Below are 21,575 nucleotides of genomic sequence, written 5' to 3'. Positions count from 1 at the left end.
AAAAAGGCAAACTCAAAAAATAAATAGCAAATTACACGAGTGGTCCTTATGGTTTACAGTAATTTGTCCGTTTAGTCTTTAATTTAATTTTTTAAATCAGATCATATGTGTAATTCAGTTATGTTATGGACTTAGTCCTAGACAAAAAATACTATATTAACCTCATAAGACTATTTTCATATATTTTTAACTGTTTATTTAATTATCAACTTTTATAAAAATATTAAGTGGGTCTCACCACCCAATGACTCTCGTTTTCTCTGTGGCTATATATACCTTCCTTGTTGGCATGTAGCATTGTGTACTGTAACCTTAATCTCTCCTCACCACTCTTCAAATCTGTATTAGAAGTTTTCGTACCATGGTTGCTTGCATGGAACATCGATTGTCGGCTCAGCCTTCCAACTTTCAGTGAAGTCGATGCAACCATTGCCTAACCTAGCTACCAACTCATTCCTTATTTTTGATCGTACAAGATTAATCTTGACCGACTAGTCCAAGCCATTACGGAATAGCAACTAGTATGATTATAGATACATATGTCGAAACCATCACCAGATTCATGCATTTTGAACCATCCTTAAGATCTATAGTTGCAGGTGGTGTGCCACATCCCTGGCCGACGGCGAAAGCGCCAGGCCATGCGCGTTAGGATGTTGGGATTTTAGGCCAAAGATATATATTGAGAAATACATATGATGTATTAAACAAAATAGCTTTTTATTCTTTAAATAAAATATGCTACATAATTTTCAAGGTACAATTAGGTTACGAAAGCAAAGTAGAAAAGTAAAACGCATAGACTCCTGGCTGTATCATTGTGGTTATCTCCTCCTTCAGACATGTTCATTCTCTTGAGAATACATATGCTTTGAAATGTCAACATAATGTTGATGAGTCCACACGTTTATGATTTTTAAAGCGTGAGTGTTTTAGTTTGTCTTGTTTATCCTAAACTTGCTTTCTCAAGTTTGTGTGTACTATCACTAGTTTCTTAGGTTGGTTCCTAGTAGTAGTCTATGATATCTAGTTTTAGTTTAACAAAGTTACGATGAGTTCCTATAACCAAGCTATGAATGTTGATCCCGAATATCCACGACACTTCATCGGACGCCACTGTGTTTAGAAAGTTATGCTTGCTTCGACATGTCGTCGGGTTGTAACTAGCAACCACAGAGGGTGTCAACCCTGTATAGATCTATACATATCTTTCCCACTCACTTAATATTTAACGATTATAGGTCGGAAGCTAGCTAAAAGTCTATCAACGTGTTCATGAATCGTGTCTCATCTAACTCTTCTTATGGGGGCCACCCCTGGTTAGTCATGTTGTTATTCGCGTTGTATATATACGGTTTTACTTATTATATATATTATTCATCTGATATATATATATATATATATATATATATATATATATATATATATATATATATATATAATTAGTGTTTTTTTGCGTAGCCGATCGAGTATTTGGGCATACTAACACTAGGTATTAAACTTATCCAAAGGGTGGCTAAAATAACGAGTTTCAGCGTTCCCTAGCAACTAGCCACCATGAAAACTAGGTATAATATTAGCTAAGGAGTTTGGGCAGAGTAACTACGGGGAATAATATCATCCTAATGTTATGAGCATAATTATCTAACTACAATTAGTAATAACTATGTAAAGTTACATTTTAGACATGTATTCACCCGAAAAGATTTGGAAAATGGGGCCGTGAACTCACCTGTGGGTTATGAAAACGTTGTGGTAGGGTAGAAATGACAAGTTCACACTTCAAGAGATACCTGGGGCGATGGCACGTGGAACGATATAGAGAGAAAAATGAAGAGATAGATGAGGAAATGAGTTGCTGAAACCTGCTATTTATAGCCAATTTTGGATTGTGCATCGCATATCACACGCCGCGCAAGTTAACACGAACTGCACGATGTTGCCACGTATCCTCATCTCAGCGTACCACATCGTCCCATATCCCAACATATTGGGTGTCAGTGTGCACGACGCAATGTGCGCGAGCATGCGCGAAGTTAAAAATTTAACTTTGAGATTCTGTAACTCTCGCATACGAACTCCGTTCTCCACAACTCTTATATATCTGTATAGGTCTCATCATTCTCTACAACTTTCTTGTTGGTCGTTTTGTTTAGTTTTGACTTTTTTTTTTCGACGTGTTTTTATTACCGTTAAGATTTTATAAAATCATATTTCTCTCATATGATGTCTGTTTTAGGCATTCCTTGCCTCATAATTCCTACTTTAAGTAGTACTATGATTGCCTAGTTGGTGACTGATGTGTGCAAATAGCTACACGTAATTTTACCTAATATCCTACAATCTATTCGACCCAGGGTGGTATACCCATTTGCAAATAGTATAGCATAAAAGTCGGGTATCGAACACAGGGAACTGTTTTAATTAATTAACCTACTTACTATTAAATTAACCTAAAATTCTAAGCTAAAGTAAAAATGGTTTTTATCTAATTTTGCAAGTTTAGACAAACTTAAATTCTCAACAGCTGATTCAATCAAATATTAGAAACACTTCTGTTAGTTCGAATCTACTTTCCCTCAATGGTTAACTATTAATTTATGGATAACTAGTTTATAACCCGTGTGAACCACGTTATAAAATTAATTAAACTTTAATAGTTAAATTTTAAAATTATTAATAACTTATTTTAAATAAATTATTAATTAAGAGGTTTTTTTAGTTATATAAAATTATATTCATTGATTTAAATAAATATGTAAAATTATATTACTTTATAATTTGTATTAATTTTATTTTAATTTTTATTCTAATGTTGTTAATTCAATGTAATTAGAATGGGAAATTTAAAATTTGAAATTTGAAATGGAGAATTAATATGTTGACAAATGGTGTGCATTAATTATAAGACATAATAAGATGAAATATGCCAAAAGAAAAATAAAATTTGCATTAATTATGAGACTTAATATGGTGACATATGTCAAAAGGAGATTAAAAACTACTCTTTTATTAGAATAAGGATTCTTGTCGGTTGTCAATGAATATTTTATTAGCAATTCAAGTCCAAATAAACTTATATTGAATTAATTCATGTAGATCTATGCATGATCACACATAATTTAACACATAATCAATTATTAAATGGATTGGAGCTATGTAAGATTGATTAGTGAAACACAATATTATAGTCAGAATATATGTTCTCTAGCACAACCAATACTAATACTTTAATCGCTTACTAAGATTGGTTAGATCCTAGCTCTAGAAATTCAATGTTCACTAAATTACTATGTGTCAAGCTCATGCAACTTAATAATAACTAAACTACACAGAGAACATGAGTTTATGCAATCCTAAGTATCAAGTTCTAACATGTTAGGTATAAACAATCAAACACAAGGAAATAACCAACTAAAAGTATCCATAACCAATTAATTAATTCATGAGTTCCAACTTCATCTAGCTAACAGAAGCAGCTAGATTTAGCTACTCATAGTCATAATCAAACAACAAAACTTCATAAGTGAGAACATACTAATGTACCAAATCAAAAACTAAGTACGATCTCCTTCTTTTTCTTCCTTAGTGTTATTACTTGGATTTCTGCCTTCTTTTTCTCTAAGAAACATCTTCTAGAAGTTCTATTCTCTCCAGCCAACCTCCAAAACCCAAAAGTACCAAGGATAAATATACTTATCATGAATTAAAACTCCACGTCATGGATTAGGACTCCACATCGTGACATTAGATGAATCCTTATTGGGCAAGGATTTCGACTTTTCTTGTACTGACACATCGTGAAAATGAAGTTCACGACGTGGCTTCAACTGTTTATGTGGATTTTCTTTTCTTTAATTCTCCAAGCCTCTAAAGTCCCATCACTTGTCGCTTTTAGTCCTTGTTCTTCAAGAATGCTCCTTCTAGCTGCAAAATACAAATTTAATCTTATAAGTACCACTTATCTATGAAAATAACCATAATATTAATCAAAATGCATTCAAATAATGCCTAAAAATATGTATAAATATTGCAATATCAGTGACTTTTTCCAAAAGTCGACCAATCTCCGTGTAGTTTTCGTCATTGTTACTTTTTAAGTACGGTAGATATTTATTTATCATAAATACCATGCCTCACCTATATTGTGTTGGATTACAAAATTTAAATTTCTGGAATCAGGGTAACTTATAGAGTCTAATATGTTAACTTCTCTAAAAGTGACGCGACTTTTTGTGCACTAATCTTTGAGCCTAATGGTTGATGTAATTAGGGACAACAAATTCAAATATAGTAAAATATATCACGCGATTACAAGGATGTCCTTATTACATTTGTACATCCTATCGTTAAATATTATCGGTGGTTGGTGACTTATTCTCTCGGTTGTCACATGGTGGGTCTATTGGAGGATTTGCGGTGATCCGTAGTTTTCAAAATTAGATCATCAAGGTTGGTGTTATCGTTGGTACTAGAGAATTCGTTGGATAATATGACTTAGTTTCCTATTACTTTCATTATTATGAATAGATCCATTGGTAATCGGAACTTCAAATAGCTTCAGACTTCGATTAGGGCTAGTTCTCGAATAATGTTGTTGGATTATGAGAATAACGCCTCGTTATCATAGATAGATTGATTATCTGATTTTTTTTCTTTAAATCAATTGCTACAATCATCAAAATTCAAATTGTGTTATGTAATCGAACAATATATCTATATTGAGGAGTTGGGGATGAAGATGTCTGACTATATATTGTTTGAATTGAGCGTTAATTGACTGTATTTTAAATCTATTTGATATGAATGGAGCATTGTGACTGTCTTTTAATTTTATTTGGTTTTAATGGTTTAAACAGAGTGCGTGAGTTACATGTCAAAGCGCTTGAAAGTAGTGTCGTCAATTAACCATTTTGTATCCTATTTAGTATGATTTTATTTTTTTGTGTTGTCTTGTTGGAGTCGATCTTACAAAAAAAGACGAATAGAACTGGGAAAGGGGTGTGAGGGGAGAGGCCTAGGTTTGGGTGGAATAATGGGACCCATTAGAATTTAATAAAAACAAAAAATAGTTATATAAGAAATAAATATAGCACCCATTTTCCAGATTGGATTAGTGGGTGGTATAAAGGAGTAAAATGCATGGTTTTTGAGGTAAACCATATACCACATCGTGACATGAAGGGTGTCATGATGTGGCATGAAGATTAAAGACCGTGTGTTCGGAAATATTTTCACGACATGATGAATGATGTGCCACAATATGACAGAACTTGTAGCTAAGCCCAAGAATTTTTTAGGGTTTCATCCATATTTAAAGCCATTAACTCATGGCCTAGGGTCCTTCTCAGCCTCCAACCTCTCCTAATGAAACCCTAGCAACATTTCATGTCTATGAGTTTGTTTTATTGAATAGAGGCTTTATTATTAGCTTTTAGTGTGACTTGAAGAAGGACGAAGTTCATTATGGTGCAAGGAAGTAAGGAGCTAGCTTAGATCCCTCTTTCCCTTCAAATTTTGGAGTTGTTGGAGGTGTAAATATCACGTCTTGATCCTTGATCTTCTTGTTTCCAGTTTGGGCTCATTTATATGTTTTTGGTCCCTCCCATGAATGTTCTTGGAGTTTAAGGAACTCTAGAGCTTGTGCTGACTTTCAAATGGTCCTTAGGTTTCTGAGAATGAGAAAGAGTCATGTTTGGAGCTATTTTGGGTCCATGAGTAAGTTAGGGTCATATTAACGACTTAATGGACTTAGGGTTGTCGATCTAGCTTTTGGGTGGTCTCTTAATGGATAAAGTTGGAAACTTCATCCATTAAGTTAATGAAAGGAACTCGATCTAATGTTATGAGCCTTGATATGAGGGGATTAAGTACTTAATGAAGATTTTGGCTTTCTTCCAGAAGTCATGACGTGAAAAGGAGTTTTTTACAACAAGATAGTGCTCGAAATCGCGACTATTTTGTCCTTGCTCTCTCATGACATGACACATGGGTTGTCACGACGTGGCGTTGACTTTGACTAAGTTGACCATTGACTTTGTGGACCTTTGACCATTAAATTTTGACCAGTTTGACTTGGGGTCAAACTTGAAGGATTTAGATTGTTGACTAAGGATTCATCTATTTTGGTGATTAGTCGGTTCATGGGTTTAAGTTGTGCAAGGAGTTAGAGTGTGGTTATGCTTCTCCTGGTTTGGTATTCAAGTGAGTTTCTCACTATGTCACGTATCGCATTGTATGTCCTTTTCATGATAGAATGGATGTGCTGCTAGAGCACAAGTATGTTAGTGGCTGATATAACTCTTTTTATGTATGTGCGGTATGGGAAACTTAGTGCCATTGTATGCTAGACAGATAAGGTCTTTCCTATTGAATGTATGGTACTGTTAGGGGTTATGCTTTGTTAGGGTAACTAGGGTAGACCAATTATCAGGATTATGTATGACTGACCAGCGAAGGACTTAATTGAGAAGTGGTCAATGGCTATGTAATTGGTAAAGGTTATTACTAAAGTTATAAATACGCTACCATGTTATTATGTGCTCATGATACATGACTGTGTGATAGTGATAGCTTGGGTTCTATGTAGATTAAGTTGGATAGCCTGAGAACTTTTGATCTAATACCTGGTTGTGATGTTCTCGTTTGATTGTTCGCTCTCGGTTGGGTCATCTGTTCAATTTTCTATCTATTCCCTGATAATATATGATTTTATGATACATGAAAGACTATGGTAGTGTAACATCCCTAATATAATGATAATATTTTTCATTTTTAAAATCATCAAAATGATACAACATGTGTCTCAAAACCATCATAAAAAAATGTATCAAAAACATCAGAGTAAAGTAATCATCGATGTGGAAACCATAAGGGGATGTTGTGCGATCATGTTAGACCTTTCCCTTTTGAATTGGAAGTACCTATGTTACACCCCCAAACCGGAACGGCAGAAACGTTCGGGGGTGGAGGAGGTCATGTTTAGTATCACAACACATGTATCATAGTAATCATAGTAACAAACAACCATTGTATTAATATTAAAGTGTTTACAAAGTAGTGATTCACAAAATATTGAATTCAAAAGTAAATGACAAAACAAGACATGAAGCTACTACACTTCATCTTCTGAATCCCAGAGTGCGTACCTGTCCACTATTCTCCTGAGAATACAAGTTATTTTGAAATAGTAGATCAACATTTAAGCTGGTGAGTTCATAAGTATTTTAGTGATGTAAAGTAAGTTGTAAGTTCTTTTTAGAAAATTTTGCATGTTCCCCTAGAAGATCCTATATCTTCTGATGCGATGAACGATAAGTAAAAATGACTCTACAATCGTTTCTATAGGTACTAAATGGATACAAGTTATATACAATTTAGAGTAAACAAACAATCGATTGTGGGAATCTACCCTAAGCCCACAACCTAACAAGGAACATGGAATGAGGCGGAAGTCAAACATCCCATTGTTTGTTAGATCTTCGTTGTATATAACCCTGGCATATTCATTTAATACTTACGGAGTTAATTGTAATAGTTCTTTATATTTGATGAAAACATTCCTTAAGAAACCCTTATTTCTTTTAGTTAAAATGGTAAGCATAATAGTTTCTTCTATGATCACTAACTTTATACAAGCTCTATATAATCTAATATCAAACAGATAGTTAATTGTGTGAATCTGCCCTAAGCCCACAACCAAACAAGGAACATGAAGTAAGGCAAAAAGCACACATCTAACTACTTATCGGATATTAATTATATATAACTCTGATGTATAAACTAAGGTATTATAGAATTAACCACTAAAGGACCTTTAAGTTATATTGGTTTAATAAAATGGATTAAACCCTATTACTGATAAGTTTCTAGTTTAGTCTACTATATGTTCTATCTGAAAAGTATGTTTTTGTACTAGAAAACGGTGTATTGAATTAGTATACTATGACCTGACCCATACCTGGTGCTTCTTATAATTTCTTGGTGTATACGGGATATATATATATATATATATATATATATATATATATATATATATATATATATATATATATATATATATATATATATATATATATAACTAAGATCGAATAAATAGTAGACAAGGTGCATCTGCTCTAAGCCCACAACCAAACAAGGAACATGAAATGAAGCGGAAAACATACACACTACTGTCTATCGGACCCGACTAATATATATCCCTGATGTATGCACTAAGGAATCATAAAGTTAGCAATATAGGCACCTTTTTAAGTAAATGTACTAAGACTCGATTGTAATGTTTGTCTTTTGTAAGTTTTCCCAAGTTTAAGACTATCTTTACTAGAAAATAGTTTGCATTACTTTATATGGGAGAAGATCACCCTATGAATGTAAGAAGAAAATGAAAGTATTCAGTAATATTGTATAAGTAATTACTGAATCACTAACTACCTTAAAACTGGTTCGTTAATTAATGTTAAAATGTGATGAGGTTGTAACCATACTGATATGACACGTGTTTAACACGACGATCTAAAGGTGCCGTAACTGATGTGACATTTGTCATCCGTAGACTCACTGTAGCTAGTAGCAAGGTGTGGGTTGTCAATCCCGTATAGATCTATACACAAACTCATGCTCTCCCTCCAGGAGACTCTAGTTACAAAACGCAACCTAACAAGTATATTGTTATGCCGTGAAGTAGTGGTTTCACATTATCATTATCTTGTTCTTGTTATCGTATGCTCCTTCTGTTCTAGTGTATAGTATATTCCTCCCCGTTTCTCTTTATAGTATGTTCTGAACTGACTCCTTTGTGTCTCATTGTACTAGAAATAGTGAGTAGTAGTCCTTTAAACTATACCTATTATAGTTTACTAGTAATGTTGTTTTACTGACTGCGTATGTTTGAACACCTTTGCTACCCAAAAGTATTGAATTGATATGAAATATTTTGTTTGATAACACAGTTTGAAGTATAAGAAATCTCTTGGTTTGATAGTTATAAATCACATGTGATTGATTATACAACTATATGGTTTTCTACTTGTATTCCCCCCCCCCCCCCCCATAAAAGCATTTAAAATGATTTAAAAGATAAGTTAAGGATACGAACTCCCTTGGTAAGAGCGAATCGGGAAGCGTTTCGTTGCTAGGAAAGATCTTTCTTGACGTAACCGCGGGCTTTTGGTGAAGAAAGGAGCTTCACGCGGGCAGCACTTCGACTGGAAAGACGCAAGTTTCTCGGGAACTTTGGGACTTCGGGCTTCCGTCAGGGCTTGGACACGTAACCGGGGCATCGGGGTAGTCTCGAGATTCTTAACATAAAGAAAAAGTAGAAAGGGAAGTAGAGTTGAGCAGCCTAAACCCGAGACCTTCGGTTTCTATTTATAGGGAGTGATTTTGGAGCTCACGTCATGGGCATGGTATGGCTCACGTCATGAGGTCGATCCTATCCACCTGCTGACTCAACTTCTGACAGTCCAACGCTGGAAATCCTATTCTTCCCTGGCTCATGTCGTGAACTTCAGGCTCACGTCGTGTGACCTTTGACAATGTGGGGATTCGTGTCCCGAATTTCAGAAATTCATATCTCTCGCATACGAGATTGTGCTCTACAACTTTCGTTTAGACTCCGTCGGCTAATTTTGACTTAATTTTTAATAATCCATTTTTAACAGACCGGGACTAGAAAAGTCCGTTAAAAATCCATAATTTGTTCATCCAACGTCCCTTTTCATCTGTCTTTTTACCATCGTACTACTATTGTCTATATCTTCAATTCTCGTTTAGGTTGCGTCGGTTAAAAGTCGCTCGATCTCTATTTCGAGTTTTTAGCTTTCTACTACTATATCCGAAACTTAGAAAAATCATAACTTCCTCATACGAATTCATATTTGGACGTTCTTTTTATGTATGTTTACGGGTTAATGATATCTACGACTTTCATTTAGATAACTAAGGTTGAAAAGTATTCTATTGAAATTTTGCATTTTATGCTTAACATTGCTTTACCGGCTAAAATTTTTTCGGGTTGTCACATCATCCCCCTGTTAGATGGAATTTCATCCCAAAATTAGCTTTCCTAGTTATACTCTTGGGGTTGCGCTCCTCTGAATGGCAGAACATCCACTCATAGACCTGGGCAACTTTGCCCTAATGCTCATGATAGGATTCATACCTTGTCCATCTATCATGACTTCGTCTATACAAGTCGTATATAATAAAGATTAGTAAGACGGTCGGATGTGCGACTCTGCCCCAGGTCCACAACCAGACAAGGAACAGGAGATAGGGCGGAAACACACATACTAAATTTGCGTAATCATAATTATATACCACCCTCGCGTATACACTTAATAGTGATAGGTGGGCTGTATTCGTCCGTAGCCTCTGTGCTCGAACTTGATCTGCTGGACGAGTGGTAGTTCAGAAAGGTCTACTGAGTATACGGTGGCAAGGTTTCGGAGGGAAGAGTACTCCTTGCATGAGTACTTCGGGATCTAGAAAACAAGAGACAATACGGAGGTCTAGTTCGGGTTGTCGTTACGAATGACGAGGGTTTCATGAATTTTTCGGTTAAGACGACGGGATTTCGAAATATATGAACTTAGTATGGTGAGGAACATGCCAATCCATGACAAATGATGACAACAGACTCCTTACCAAAACAAAAGTTAGGCCGATTTGAAAAAGCGTTAGTTATATGATAGTATATCCCGAGTGTGCTCAACAATGTACTTTCTGTAGACTTTCTAGTGCTTTCTGTTTTCTCCTTGATAAAAACATTGTCACAAATCATATCCTGATGAGCAAGTACTAATATTGCAGTGTTTTGATAACTAGTGTTGATACTCTATATTATGATCCTCCTCGGTACCTCTATGATCTCCTGCCATATACAAGTTATGTATAATTACAATGAATAAGACGGTCGACTGAGTGGCTCTACCCCAAATCCACAACCAAACAAGGAACATGATTTAAGGAGGAATCAATCACTCTATGTCTGCAAAATTTTAGCTATGCACAACCCTAATGTACATACTAATCCATCATATCTTCCCTGAACAGATCTTTTGTTCTCTCATGAATGATGTGACTTGTTTCAGATGAGTGAGATATTATAATTACTTTTAAATGTTCCCCAAGTTTTCATCCTATATAAATATAAATTAATTTTTAAAGTAATTCTTATTTCGAAGACGCACCGTTGGTCGTTGGGGACTCCGGGGTAGCTTCTCCTGCAGTGATCATCAAAATTTGTCCATCCGTGCCTGAGTTCTTCATTATCGGGCAATCCCTCTTGTAATGCCCAGTCTCACCACAGCCATAGCAGGCCTAGTTTACTTCTACTTTGGGGACTTGGGAGATCGGTTGTGCTGGTGCCCTGCAGAACTGGGCAGTGTGCCCCTTCCTATGGCAATTCAGGCATTTCATTTCCCGACATACTCCGGTGTGGTGGTAGTTACACCCATCACACTTTGGGAGAGTTCCAACATCTCGAATGGTAGATGCTGGAGTAGCAGGTGTTGTGGCGGCGTATATAGTACCCATTTGTTGCTCCTGCGGGGTTTCCTGTGTCATTCGCCCTTTCCTCTTTTTCCCCGAATTTCGTTTATATTCCCCTCCCTTTGATGGCTAGGGAACAGGGACCACCACGCCATGGCGGACTCCATGGTCAATGAGTCACTAGGCCAGGTGTTGGGCACTATCGAAGGTAGTTTGGTTGGAAGACAGCACATCCCCTTGAACCGGGGAAGATAACCCCCAGATGTTCCTTTCTATCTTCTTACTCTCCGGGGTCACCATCCCAAGACACAGAGCTGCAAGGTCGCTAAACCTGTCAGTGTAGGCCACTATGTATGATCCTACCATGGTATGCTCCCATAGCTCTTGTTCCAGCTTTTGTACTTCGCCCCTTGTGCAGTATTCTTCCAACATCATTTCTTTCAGGTTTTTCCAACCTATCGAGTTAGCCACTGGTAGGGTCAGTGACTTGACATGGCCGTTCCACCATATTAGAGCTCTGTCTGAGAAAGTGCAGGCAACAAACTTAACTTTGCTCCCTTCTGGGCACAGAAAAATTGCGAAGACCGAATCTGCTTTCTCGAACCATCACATTAGAGCAATAACTCCCCCATTTTCATTAAAGTATTTCGGTTTGTAGTTCATGAAGTCATTGTACGAACTCTCCCGGGGGTATCTGTGGGTAACTCTGGGGTTTGTTAAGTGGGTACCGCTACCGGCTCCGTTGGTACCACTTACACTGATGTAAGTTAGAGCAGTTGTTACTGTAGCTGCTATTGCTGCTTGGAGAGCAGTAGGATCGAATTATGGTGTTGGCTTTTTTTTTGGGTCATTGACTACATGTCTTACAGGTCTACCGCAAGGCATCTTTTGCTAAAAGAATACAAAGACGGGACTTGAATAAGTCTATAGCAGTGGTTATAAGTCGAAAGCTGAATGACTAAGTAATCCTAGTTCTGAGTGCATCTGGTTCTTACTTTCATAGGGTTATGGAAACAGTTCATAAAAGGGAGTATATATAAAATAAACTCTATAAATCAGAAGTGGCTATCCTCGAATGAATATCTGTGAATTAAATAACTTATACTTCTTGCACGAAAAGAAATAATCCTAACACATAGTGTGAGTAGTGAAATCACCAGCACACCAAGTCAATTAAGGTTATTATTTATTAGTTCGGCGTATATGACGTTTTAGTTTATCCGGCTGATCATTCCTTGGAAATCTCTTCTTGAGTCTCTTTTTGTTCCTCCTCGAGTCCTCTGCTAACTGCTATGATGGAGTGGTTACATCTGTCAGGGTTTTTCGTACGAGAATGTAAATGTCTAAAGAATCTATGATGTTTAAGTGTAACATTATCGGGTGATCCTTACTGGGTCCTCCTATAATTGCGCAATGTATACAAGTTGTATATAATTTAAGATTAAATAAACCTTCGAATAAGTGATCCTACTCCAAAACCACAACCAAACAAGGAACAGTAAGTGAAGCATAGATCACCAATTCTAAGTCTATAAAATCTCAATTATATAAAACCTTGAGAGTATACAGTCCGGAATCATAGACCTACCAGAAGGTCCTTTTAAGCTCTCACATAATTTATTTATAGTGACCAAAATACTCCTATAGTATTTTAATGTAATGAACTTGGTATGTTTTAAACTTGTTGTTGTCTTGTAGTATCATCAAATACTCCCATAGTATTTTAACTTTATGTTCTGATCTAGAATTCCCTTGAATCGAGTTATGTAAGTTTTAAGACTATTGCAACACCACATCACTCCCAAAAACATTTCGGTCACATCTCGAATGAATATAGTTGATTAGGCTATACTGATCCCAAATATGATTACATAACTGTCTAGGTTTGACTGCAGTGTTCAACCTTTAAATAGTTTTGTTCTGTTCTTCTTGTGATACTTGTTCTAGTATGTATATATGTATAAGAATGTATGTATACTTTTATAAAGTATTGTTATATATTTAAAATATATTATTATCCAGAGCACTTCGGCCCCATTATATTTATAGTTGTATATCTTTTATAGGTTGATATACTTAGTTCACTATAAACAATGCTCTAATAGCAATTTGTCACACCCCCAAACCGGAACGGAAGAAACGTTCGGGGGCGGAGGACGTCATGTTTAGTATCACAACCATTATATTAATATTAAAGTGTTTACAAAGTAGTGATTCACAAAAGATTGAATCCAAAAGTAAATGACAAAACAAGACATGAAGCTACTACACTTCGTCTTCTGAATCCTAGAGTGCGTACCTGTCCACTATTCTCCTGAGAATACAAGTTATTTTGAAAGAGTAGATCAGCATTTAGGCTGATGATTTTACAAATATTTTAGTGATGTAAAGTAAGTTGTAAGTTATTTTTAGAAAATTTTGCATGTTCCCCCAGAAGATCCGCTATCTTCTTATGCGATGAACAATAAGTAAAAATGACTCTACAATCATTTCTATAGGTACTAAATGGATACAAGTTATATACAATTTAGAGTAAACAAAAAATCGATTATGGGAATCTGCCCTAAGCCCACAACCAAACAAGGAACTGGGAATGAGACGGAAGTCACACGTCCCATTGTTTGTTAGATCTTCGTTGTATATAACCCTGGCGTATTCATTTGGTACTTACCGAGTTAACTGTAAAAGTTCTTTATATTTGATGAAAACATTCCTTAAGAAAACCCTTATTTCTTTTAGTAAAAATGGTAACCATAATAGTTTCTTCTATAATCACTTAGTTTATACAAGATATATATAATCTAATATCAAACGGATAGTTAATTGTGTGAATCTTCCCTAAGCCCACAACCAAAGAAGGAACATGAAGTAAGGCGGAAAGCACACATCCAACTGCCTATCGGATATTAATTATATATAACTCTGATGTATAAACTAAGGTATTATAAAATTAACCACTAAAGGTCCTTTAAGTTATACTGGTTTAATAAAATCGATTAAACCCTTTTACTGATAAGTTTCTAGTTTATTCTACTACATGTTATCTGAAAAGTATGTTTTTGTACTAGAAAACGGTGTATTGAATTAGTATACTATGACCTGACCCATACCTGGTACTCCTTATGATTTCTTGGTGTATACGGGATATATATATATATATATATATATATATACATATATATATATATATATATATATATATATATATACATATATATATATATATATATATATATATATATATATATATATATATATATAACTAAGATCGGATAGATAGTAGACTAGGTGCGTCCGCTCATAGCCCACAACCAAACAAGGAACAGGAAATGAAGCAGAAAACATACACTCTACTATCTATCGGACCCGATTAATATATACCCCAGATGTATGTACTAAGGAATCATAAAGTTAGCATTATAGGCCCCTTTTTAAGTAAATGTACTAAGACTCGACTCTACTGTTTCTCTTTTGTAAGTTTTCCCAAGTTTAAGACTATCTTTACTAGAAAATAGTTTGCCTTACTTTATATGGGAGAAATTCACCATATGAATGTAATAGGAAAATGAAAGTATTCAGTAATATTGTATAAGTAATTAATGAATCACTAACTACCTTAAAATTAGTTTGTTAATTAAGGTTAAAATGTGATGAGGTTGTAACCATACTTATATGACACGTGTTTAACACGACGACCTAAAGGCGCCGAAACTGATGTGACATTTGTCACCCGTAGTCTTACAAGTCCCACTTTAGCTTGCAGCAAGGTGTGGGGTGTCAATCCCATATAGATCTATACACAAACTCATGCACTCCCTCCAGGAGACTCTAGTTACAAAACGCGACCTAAGAAGTATATTGCCAAGCCGTGAAGTAGTGTTTTCACATTATCGTTATCTTGTTCTTGTTATCGTATGTTCCTTCTATTCTAGTGTATGGTATGTTCCTCCCTGTTCCTCTTTATAGTATGTTCTGAACTGAATCATGTATGAACTAACTCCTATATGTCTCATTGTACTTGAAATAGTGAGTAATAGTCATCTAAACTATACCTATTATAGTTTACTAGTAATGTTGTTTGAATGACTGTGTATGTTTGAACACAGTTGCTACCCAAAAGTATTGAATTGATTTAAAATAGTTTTTTTGATAACACAGTTTGAAGTATAAGAAATCTCTTGGTTTGATAGTTATAAATCACATGTGATTGATTATACAACTATATGGTTATCTACTTGTATCACCCCCATAAAAACATTTAAAATCATTTAAAAGATAAGTTAGGGGTATGAACTAACTTGGTAAGAGTGAATCGGACTACATTTTGTTTCTAGGAAAGATCTTTCTTGATGTAATCGCGGGCTTCTGGTGAAGTAACGAGCTTCACGCGGGCAGCATTTCGACTGGAAAGACACAAGTTTCTTGGGAACTTCGGGACTTCGGGCTTCCGTCAGGGCTTGGAGACGTAACCGTCAGAACTTCAGAAACTCATATCTCTCTCGCATACGAGCTCTGATTTTGACGTTCTTTATATTCATGTGTGGGTGAGATTATGCTCTACAACTTTCGTTTAGACTCCGTCGGCTAAGTTTGAATTTATTTTTAATAATCCATTTTTAATAGGTAGGGACTGGAAAAGTCCGTTAAAAATTCATAATTTCTTCATCCGACTTCCGTTTTCGTCTGTATTTTTACGAACATACTACTATAGTTGAGATCTTCAGATCTCATTTGGGTTGCGTCGGTTAAAAGTTAATCGATCTCTATTTCGAGTTTTTAGCTGGCTACTGCTATATCCGAAACTTAGAAAATTCATAACTTCCTCATACGAAGTCAGATTTGGACGTTTCTTATTATGTACGTTTATGTTTTAATGATATCTACGACTTTCATTTAGATACCTAAGGCTAAAAAGTACTCTATTGAAATTTCGAGTTTTATGCTTAACAGTGCTTTACCGGCTAAAAAATTTTCGCGTTGTCACAACCTAACAATGTTAAACCATAAAACCGTAAGCATAAAGCTTAGTGAGTTCCCTAAAATACCAAAAACCGAAAAATGGGTCCTGGAAAACATACAATAAATCGTGCTAACCCAATAATAATTGGGCCCAACCCAGTAATAAGTGGGCTTAGCCCAATAATAGATTGGTCCGACCCAGCATATAATAAATTTGTCGAACCTAGCATATAATAAATATGCTCAGCCCAGCATATACATGCAAGAGTCACAAAGACAGCTAGCATCTTACAATATAGTGAGAAGACTCACCTCCCTAATGAAGTCATAAGTTAACGACTTGCACAATCAGGAAATAGATGTTAAACGCCACCTAGATCACCACACAAGATAAACTTTTAGGCTATCTTTCTAAAAATAGAAATTTGACTGAAAGTCAACAATCAAAAGTCAATGGTCAAAGCTAATGTAAAAAATTGCCAACAACGTCCCTCCACGTCGTGGCCTCCCTTTGGCCACGTCATGGGCACAAAACATGAAAATAGTCGATGATTCCTCAATTGTTATGTCGTGGGAACTGGGTTTGAACAGCTTAACGGGTTAAGTTGTTTTCTCCCGATTTCAAGAACTTCAAATCTCAAATCTGGTCCTTTCCAAGGTCTTAATGGATAAAGTTTCCACCATTACCCCTTAACACATCCCTATGAGCCTAGATCTAAATTCTAAGGCCCAAAAAGGCAACTTAATGCATGCGATTAAACCATTAAGCATTTAATCCATGAAGTCTTCAATCCAAAACTTCTAGCAGAACATTAGGGACCCTAATGATCCTAAAAAAGCAAACTTTAAGGACATGCATACCACATACATGTCATTTCCCAAATTGAAGCAAAAAGATGCAATATAACCTAGAATTCAAGCAAGGTTTCCAAATCACCACCATTTCTTTAATCTATGAGATATAATGCTCTAGTGACATAAAAAACCCATAAAGTTTCACTTTGATGATGCCGAATCTCAATCAAATGATTAATGAAAGATATAATATGGAATAAGAACACGATGATTAATCTTCAATGCACACTATTATTGAATAGTCGGGTACATATGATTCTTGATTACACTTGGTTCTCTCTTGTTTCTCTCCAAAATCACGTTCTAAGCAATATGGCAGCCCCCAAAACGTCCCTCTCTACTATCTAGGATCAAATAACACAATTTATACCTAGACCAAATAACCAAGGCCCAGCCAAAAACCCAAACAAAACGATATTAAGCCTAACCGAAATCACATGTGATTTCGGTCCAAACAACACCAAAATATGGTGTTTTCGGTCCTAGACCGAGAAATCTAATAGCTTATGAAATGCAAAGTATAAACCATAATTTACGACCTAACAATCTCCCCCTTGTTTATAACTTTCTTTTCACTTAGTATAAACCATAATTTAGTCCTAACAATCTCCCCCTTGGTTTATAGCTTTCTTTTCACTTAGTCTTCCTTGATCTTTGGCTTTCAGCTCTAATCTTTGATTTCTTCACAACTTCAAGATGAACATATGAATTTCTGCATGAATGACTTTATCTTGAATAGTTGGACTTCCTTCAAAGAATTGACCTTGAATGCACATTGGGTGTAGAGGCTTCCTGTAAAGATTCTTGAAAATCAACACTTCCAGCTTTGAAACATTTTAGAGAAAATAACAAACATACCTATTCTTCTGGATCACTTCAGTTGGTTTAGAGATAGCAACAAATTGATTGAGGAGACTTCAATGTAATCTGGCACATAACTTCAAATACAGCTTCACCTTGCTTCTGGGGTTGAAAAATTGAATGTTGAAAAATAATCTTCACTTCTAGTTCCTTCGAATGAATGTTCTTCAACAATCACCGATGTGCCTTGAAAAATAACCATGAGTAAAAAATCCTTGTGGATCACAAAATCATAAAGACCCTTCTCACCATAATGGTTCAAGGACCTAACCTTGGTTCAGATGGAGACTACTCGGAGTATCGAAATGAACACGGAGGAACGCACTGTGATTTGTTGAGTATCGGAGAACTACTCATGGCCTTTTTGATGTTATGTAACAACCCAAAATTCCGTATCACTTCTTTTAACCCAATTTGTAAACCAATTCGATCTACCAAACGTTGTTTTCAAATCCGATTCTGATTTCGTCGTTTAATTAGGTCATTTATTTGTATTGATCTAAAATGACTTAATGGGCGTCTTAATGCAATTAGAAATCATTTCAACACCCCATATTAGTGATCGGAACATTTCTAGAATCGACCATATCGGATTACGGCAACTTGGTCGGGTGCGACCAAAAGCCCCGTCTAACGCCGGTATCGGGTAAAATTCCGCTGTGTCCAATTCTCGAACACTATTTAAAGTGTTCAAAGCTTCCATTTGAAGATTTTGGCTCTCTCTCCTCTCTCTCTCTCTCTAACCTCTCTCCTCATCCATAAATCAAGGTCCAAAATCAAAGGTTTAAGGCTCCAAATCAAAGAGGTAACATTCCTAACTTGTTATTCAACCTCTTTAGCCTTCAAATCCATGTTTAAACTATGATTTAGGACCTGGAACAAGTGTTTATGGCCAAGGCTTGCAAACTGGGACTTGAAACACCTTAAACTTGGATTTTGAGGGGTAAACATGAGTTTACGGCCAAGACATATGCTTGGGCCGTAAACCCCTCAAACATGGGGAGTAAACACCTTTAGACATGTTAGAATGCTTTGAAACTTAACCAATAGCCTTGTGGTAAATCCTAGAACCATCTAAAAATAGTTTGGGAGTCTTAAACATAACAAAACATCACATATGAGAGTTTACGGCCATAGCACATACTCCTGGGCCGTATACTCCTAATTAGGTGTCATTTGATGCCTTGAAGTGATACCAAGCCTTGGAAAAATAACTAGAATCACATGTGATTGTTCCTTGTACCACAAAATAAATATACATGGACATGGGAGAGTTTATGGCCATAAACTCCAAGTTTACAGCCGTGAACTTATCACCGGAAGTCTGTTCAGGGTTCCAAACTCAATCCCTTAAATATGGTATAAGTCCATTTAATCCATTCCAAGGCATTTGAGAAATTCATTCCAACAATCCCCATGTCCAATCAAGCCATTTAGCACCCAAAACCCCCCAAACATGAGTTTACGGCCGTGAACTCATGTATGGATGGGTTTTATGGCAGTAAACTCCCTAAAATGTTTACTCTTGGGGAGTAAACTCAAATTCCAAGCCCCTCGTACCATTATACGTCTGTAGATGTCAACCGGGTCGCTCCAAACACTCGTTTTGAGGTGTTTTACCTCATTGGAGTGTAATGTTCCATCTAATTAGTGATTGTAAATATAATTAGATATATTTGGACATTATTTCATTTTACATAGGAACATCGCGAGTAATCAAGCCCCGAACCAACGTTTAGTGTCCGAAAACGTCGCGTTTCCTCGTCTGGTGAGTTCATACCCCTACCCCTTTTTCACTGTTTTTCACTGTTTTCAGGGGGGAACACAAGCAAAGTACAAGGGATTTGTTGTAGTCAAAACTTGTTTTCGTTTGTGTTTCATATTTTATATGCTTTTAACACTGATAGACACAACTGATAACCGTTTCAACATGCAGATTACGTAAACGTATTATTTGTGAAATGGGTTTGTAAACTGTTATGTTTTATATATTTCACAAATGGTTTTCCACATTTTATCAGTTAAAAGCATGACATTAGAACATATGAACATAAAACTTGTACACTGTCTTGTCCTCGGTAACACTCCATAGAGATACGCGAGTGGAGGATCATCATATTATTACTAGTAAATTTGTTATTCATGTATGATTGGAGACACGTCCTCGGCGAACACTCCACAGAGATACGCGAGTGGAGGACTACACCCATAACCAGAATCTCTGGGATTAGAGAGCGTGACTTTAGTGTATAGATCTATACGGGGCTGACTACCCCACACCTGGCTGCTAGCTACAGCCGAACCGAAATGGTTCAATGGTGACGAAAGTCATAAGGTGATGTGGACTTCTTATTCCCACAGTTAGTCTATTGTATGGTTATGGAACTCGCAATTAGGATAACAGAGATTTACTCAATAGTAATAATGAATAACTTAACACACTTCACAAGATAACCAGGTTTCGGTATACATTTTTTACATTGGAAACCAACATTCAGCAAAGTATGGGACTTTCCTGGGAAACCTTGTACATAACCAGGTCTAACAGAATACATCTTTCACATTGGAAACCAACATTCAGGAAAGTATGGGACTTTCCTGGGAAACCTTGTACATAACCGGGTCTAACAGAATACATCTTTCACATTGGAAACCAACATTCAGGAAAGCATGGGGCTTTCCTGGGAAACATTTACATAACAAGAAAAGTGTAACAAACCGGATAACCTTACATCTTTCACAATTAGTAATACATAATCAGGAAAGTATGGGACTTTCCTGGGAGTTCATTGGTACATAACCAGAACAGTATAACAAACCAGATTACCCAACTATACATTTTCACAAGAGTAAAATGTTTTCAGTGTACAACTTTACTTTACTTTACATGTTGAGGAACAGTAACCAACCTTTTTAAGAAAATATGGGATTTTCTTGGTGTGTGTAACATTTTCAGAAACAGAAAGGAAACTTGAACATTTTCACAAAACAAAAACCGCTTATGAACTCACCAGCGTTATGCTGATTTTCAAACCGCTTGTGTTCTCAGGTCAGCGTTAGAACAGGTACCCGAAGATCGTTTTGTTCAGGATGGAGTACTCCGAAGACCCACTCGTTTTGTTATCATATACTATGTATCACAACTGTATAACTGTACTTTTGAAACAATTGTAAAACTTTTCTTAATGTAATGTAATGGTTGTTTTACTTTACTTACTATGTGCATTGGATTTGATACTCAACGTGGAGTCAACCCCGAAAATGTTTCCGCCTTCGGTTTTCGGGGTGTGACATGTTAGCCCATGTATATCCTAGATCAAAGATCTCAATATAGTTTTTCAATTTAAACAAGTTAACTTGGCCCTTGTCGAGACGTTCAACGATAATCGTACCTTGCGAGGTGCATC

General features: G+C 36.0%; 1 protein-coding gene across 1 annotated transcript in view; it reads right to left on the bottom strand.

Annotated features, from left to right (window-relative positions):
- The window catches only part of LOC128132785 (uncharacterized), a 43,253-nt gene that overhangs the window by 1,173 nt on the left and 20,505 nt on the right, over positions 1-21,575 (bottom strand). The window lies entirely within an intron of this gene.

Source organism: Lactuca sativa, chromosome 3 (assembly GCF_002870075.4).
Source record: "Lactuca sativa cultivar Salinas chromosome 3, Lsat_Salinas_v11, whole genome shotgun sequence".
Classification (NCBI taxonomy): Eukaryota; Viridiplantae; Streptophyta; class Magnoliopsida; order Asterales; family Asteraceae; genus Lactuca; species Lactuca sativa.
This window is presented reverse-complemented; position numbering and strand designations above follow the sequence as displayed.